Source organism: Lygodium microphyllum, chromosome 19 (genome assembly GCF_053477565.2).
Source record: "Lygodium microphyllum isolate KBCC chromosome 19, Lygodium_microphyllum_v1.1.10, whole genome shotgun sequence".
In the NCBI taxonomy this organism is placed as follows: domain Eukaryota; kingdom Viridiplantae; phylum Streptophyta; class Polypodiopsida; order Schizaeales; family Lygodiaceae; genus Lygodium; species Lygodium microphyllum.
The window spans coordinates 120,201,101-120,207,100 of record NC_141153.1 but is presented as its reverse complement, the minus strand read 5'-3'; positions in this window follow the sequence as shown (position 1 = coordinate 120,207,100).

Here is a 6,000-nt window from a genome sequence, read left to right as displayed (position 1 = left end):
GGCAATTTGGTGAAATATAGGAAATTCTCCAATATTTTCTATGTAGACAAGTACGTATTCCCCATCTATAACTAGGAAATTGCATTCCCTACATCTTATAATAGGGAATATAGAACATTCCCTACATTCCTTTGAAAGTCCCTACGTTCCCTACATCTTATAATAGGGAATATAGAGCATTCCCCACATTCCTTTGAAAATCCCTACATAAAGAATTATAAGGATGTGATTCCCTACTTTTATGTAATAGGGAATTAAAGGTACAATGAGGATAAGATAAAGATGATGCTTATCACAATTCTCTATTTCTCAATTCAAGTTGATAATGATGGTTTCGAGAAGGTAAGGACAAAGGTCACAAGAAACTCTAAACCACTTACTATATAGAAAGTTCACATTATAACTAGGAAGATTACTAACCAAACTAGGAAGAATGTAGAATTTTCTAGTTATAACTAGATAATTTTGCCATCACTAGTCTCTTCTAACTAGTAACATCCTTTTCCTAGATAGTATCTAGAAAATTGAAGCCCTATCTAGCAACATTATGTAGCAAGTTATTGTATAACTAGTAATTATATCAACCTAATTAGAAAATTTTACTTTTTACTAGTCATAACTAGCAAGTACTATCCTCTAACTAGGGAATTATAGATATTCTATCAAGTTAACTTGGAACTCATGATTTTTCTAGGTATAATTAGTAAATAAATATTCATTGATTAGACATTTACATTTGTATAATACTTACTCACAGCTAAGCTTTTCACATTGACACAAAAGCAAGACCACAATTGTTGAAAGGTAATCACAATAACAAAAAAGAAAATTAAAAGAAAGATGTTTAGTACACATGAATAACACAAACTGTGTGGCCCCAACAACAGAGTCATTGCATTTAGCAACAATAACACTTACAAAATTGAGCAAAGTACATGGCCACATTGACCAAGCATATATCATGGCCATGACATCCATCTTATTGCAAAGCTCATGATTATATTAGTGAGAAAAAAGAATATTGCACCAATGGATTAAATAGAAACTCCACACACTAACATCATATTCTCTACTGTCCAAATGAGCAATAAGAGCAAACATTCAAAGTGCATGGCAAGAAAACCACACAATCATATATACCCTATCATGAAAATTAGATAGCCATATTAAAAAGGAAAGCACATTACCAAGTGCATGACCATATTGGTCATGGAAGTGCACATGGAAAAAAAGAACCACCAAGGTAAAGCGCGTAGCCATATTGAGAAAAAGCTAAATTGCATTGCCCAAAACATGTGGCTATAGAAAATAAAGCAAACTACATTGCTATATTATCACCTTTCAAACTAGCACTAAACTTATAAACTTCATGTCTTAACACAAAAATATAAGTACCAAGGATTCTAGTGATTGCCAACTATTGTAGCTAGCTCTATGTGGAAGCTTGCAACATGATAGATGGGAAACTACTTTAAGGTTCACTATGAGGTGACTTGAATAACAAGAAGGCTACACCTAAATAGCCTTACAAGGGTGGAAGTATATTACCTTTACAAAGAACTAGTGCTCCAAAACAAAGAAATCCTCATTGGATATTCTCATTTTATTAGGGTTTGAAGTTGAGAAATTCCATAGAAAAGTATCGATGGGAGCATATCAAATTCTCACCAATCTCAAAGGTAGGTGAAATAATTCAAACAATGTAGAAACTCTTACAAATTCTCAATGGAACATTGAAAGTGCATCATAATAAAAGGAAAACACAAGAGGAAAAGAAGATCAAATTAAGATTGGAAAATTTTTGAATTTATCTTTTGAGAAAAAATAAGAGAGCTAAAAGAAAGGCATGCTTTTTGTGCTAAGAAAATGCTCACACAAGGCCAATATTAAAATAGAGTACTATAAAAAGCAAGGAGGGGAGGAAAGCATGTTGGGCTATTCTCTCCTATACATCTTAGACCTTCCATGTTGGGTAAAAAACCATAGGTTTGAATCTCTACAAGAGAGGCTGAACCCCTAGAGGATCTTAATGTACTCTCCGTGAGGATTTCAATATTCATGCTATGCATTTGGCAATTCAAAAATTATGATGTGTGCAATCTTGTGTAGCAACTTCTCCTATAGGCACCTATTTGGCTAGTATCATCTTGTGGTCATAACAAACATCAAGTGTAACATCCATGACAAGTCTATTTATGCTACCCTCTAATCCCTCCTAACTTGCTCTAGCCCTTATTCCTATAAGTCAAGCCTTAGAGGTAATTCAAAGCTCCCAAAAATCTTGGAACAACTCAAGAAAATTCATGGGCACTATCATATCCCTTCTCTACCGTTAGAAATAATAGATACATTAATTTTTAGCAAGACCATTCATATATACTTGTGAAGATCATATCCCAACGACTATATTTATGGCCCCAAAAAACATTATTACGAATATTTTAAAATTACTCTATGAAATTATCATTTTGTCTAATTATAACAAATATTTTGAAATTATTCTCTAAAATTATTATTTTTCATGGAATAATCTCACAAATTTTTTATCATTGTAGTTCAAGCCATTGGCATTTCCATCCCAATATGCCTTAGCATCCTATAAGGTGCCAAAATACTCACTAGTGGGTTGGGATCCCATGATCTTTTAGGAGATAGGTGTTTTTGATTACATGAGTGCTTGAGAAGGCAAAAGGCCAAGTGACCCTATTATATAGGATACCTTTAATGCTGAGGGAAGCTTATCATGGCTCTAAGTTAATAAGTTCCCTACTGTGTGTTGTTGACAGAAGTAGTGTAATCACATACAACCCAATCTTATGGGGTTGGAAGCTCACATCCTAGGCTAGACAATTGTTTTCTCTGTAGGGATATGGATTTTATACTACTTCATGGAATGGTGTTTTTATATATTATCTTTTGTGCAATAGAATGTTGTTTTCCAAAGTGTTTGTCATGTGCTAGATGTTGTGTTAATGGACCCTATGTAACATGATAATAAAAGGAAGCTGCTTTTTTATGTTGTAATAGTATGGTACCTTTGCTAATTAGATAAGTAAAATAAATCCCATCAAGGAACGTGAGAATACCTCAATCTTGATGACCAATCATCTATGGCTAGATGGACCTAATAATTTGGGTAGCTTTTCTAAACATTAGATGGAGTTATTAATACATGATCCTCCAAATTTAGTAGGACATATATGAGGCTCAACTTCATTTTTGGGGGGCTAATGTGAGATGATGCCTTATCCGCAAGGGGATCAACATTTTATTCTCTTCCACTTCTCACTCTCTTTGAACCAAGTGCATGTTGGAAACTGCGAAGAAGACAAGAGACGAAAGGAAGAGAGGAGAGAAGAGAGATATGAGACACTAGAAGTGGAACCCCAGAAGTGTGTAAATTGAGCACACATTATAGGAATATATAGAGGGGACCTAGGGCGCTATATATAGACACGAAAGGAAGAGAGAAGAGAAGAGAGATATGAGACACTAGAAGTGGAACCTCATAAGTGTGTAAACTGAGCACACATGATAGGAATATATAGAGGGGACCTGGGGCACTATATATGTCATGTGTGCTCAGTTTACATACTTCTGGGGTTCCACTTCTAGTGTCTCATATCTCTCTTCTCTCCTCTCTTCCTTTCGTCTCTTGTCTTCCTCACAGTTTCCAACATGGTATCAGAGCTGCTTGCATCCGATGAGAAAGAATCGTCTGATGTGACGAGGAGCTAGACTGGACAACAGGGCCGATTGGTCGCAATTGAAAGCTAAGCGAGCTTCCTCTCTCTGCGCTAGATGTCCAACCAGAAAACCCTACTTGATGCTTCTCCTCAACCTACCTGGACCGAGTGTGCTGTGCTCTGGTAAACCACTCCAACGATCCAGACCGCAGTTTTCCAGCCTCCCAAGCCTCAGGAGAGATGCCAAATGCATCAGGCCCCTCTAAAAGCCCTAGGATGTTCAAAAGCTGATTGAGTTCCTCCTTGTTGTCCTGTCCATCAACTCTGAAGCTCCGCGAGTAGGCATGATTCAATACGCGGAAACGCGTCAAATTTGGCGTTCCATGAGAGGAGGGGGACAAATTCGAAGGGATTAAATCTGCATTTTTTATCGCATTGCTTCTCCCCAGATTTGGCTTGACGGGAGAAGATGGCTTTGACAAGAAAGCCATGGTTGGCACACTACCGCCAGGCTTGAACGTAGTCGTGAGCGGGATCTCCCTCCTGGGGGCCTTCATCGGGCAGCTTTTCTTCGGCTGACTGGGCGACAAGCTAGGCCGCAAGAGGGTCTACGGCATCACGGCCATGCTCATGATCTTCAGGTCCATTGCCTCGAGCCTCTCCTTGTTGCAGAAATGCAGGCAGCAGAAGAACCTGTGTATGGCTCGACACTTACATGCCTGTATGCTTGCACGCGGTCTCGATACTCATCGATTCATGGGCAACTACCTTGTGCTGCTCCTTGTCGAGTGTGGTGCCCTGTGTGATGCCCTGTAGATCTTTGGCAAACTGCCCCATCACGATGTCTATTCCTGGACATCCCTCATCTCTGCCCTGGAGAATGTGGAGAAGCGCCATGTCACAATGTGTACTCCTAGACTTCCCTTATTTTTTGCTATATCAATTATGAGGAAATAGAGTATGCTTTCCATCTGTACGAGAAAATGCCTATCACAATGTGTACTCCTGGACTTCCCTTATTTTTTGCTATATCAATTAAGAGGAAACAGAGTATGCTTTCCATCTGTACCAGAAAATGCAAGAGGCTTGCATACAACCTAACAATTATACGTTTCTTGCCCTGCTCAAAGCTTGTACTAAGCTACAAGACATGGAACGAAACAAAGGCATACGTGTTGATATTGTTAAAAATGGACTGGAAAATGACCAATACATTGGTAACAGTCTGGTGGATATGTACGCTAAAGGTGGCTCACTTCTCTGTTCTGATTCAGATAATCGATTTTGTTTCAAAAGTGGGATGAGGCTGGTTTCCTGATCTTGCAAAACTGCCATGAGATCAAGTGCAAGTGGTGGAACTTCTTGTTGAAGGTGGACTTGAGAGTTTTGGAGCACTTGGTCCAGGAAGATAATGTTTCGTGGAACTCCGATGATACACTTCTTACTGACCACGGCGATCCAGGAGGAGTATATTTCACCCAGGATGTCTTCAGTAAAAATTGTTTCAATACAACACATTCAGTAAGAGCACAAATTTGCTAAGCGCACCTTTGACTGTCTTGCCATGTTAAATGGATCTAATTCTACCCTGAGGTTACATGTGAGCATACCTTACAATGTTAACTGGTATGATTAGATGTGTTGTATGTCATTGTATAGGTTAGTGAAGGCATACATCTTTTCTGGGTCTGATTCAGATCATTGATTGGTTTCAAAAGTGTTGTTTGATTTGTTGCAAACTTCTCACAAAATCAAGTGCAAGTGGTGAACCTTCTTGTTGAAGGTGGGGACTTGGGGCGCAACTAGTAAATAGCTTGAGACATATGGTACCGAGGAAGCATGTAATGTGTTTGGAAAGCTTCCTTTTCGGGATACAGTTTCTTGGAATTCTCTTATTTGAGGATATGTTGAACATGGCCTTGGTAAGGAAGCACTGGATTGTTTTGAACAGATGCAATTGGAAGATGCACCTCCAGATGTCATCACATTTGCCTGTAGCTTCAAGGCTTGTGCTGATATGCAATCCATTGAAGTAAGCCAATGACTAAGCACTGATGTTTTCAAAAAGGGATTGGAAACAGACCAGCTTGTCACCAACACAATGGTTGGCGTGCTTGTCACCAACACAATGGTCGATATGTATGCCAAGTGTGGCTTACTTGCAGAAGCACAGGATGTGTTTGCTAAGCACCCGTAGAGTACAGTCTCAAATGAGGGCATTTGATGCATTATGATAGTGTACAGTTTAGTGGCAGATTGATATGTCTACATTGATATTCGAGGGGCATCACTCTTGAATCTATCATCATTTTGT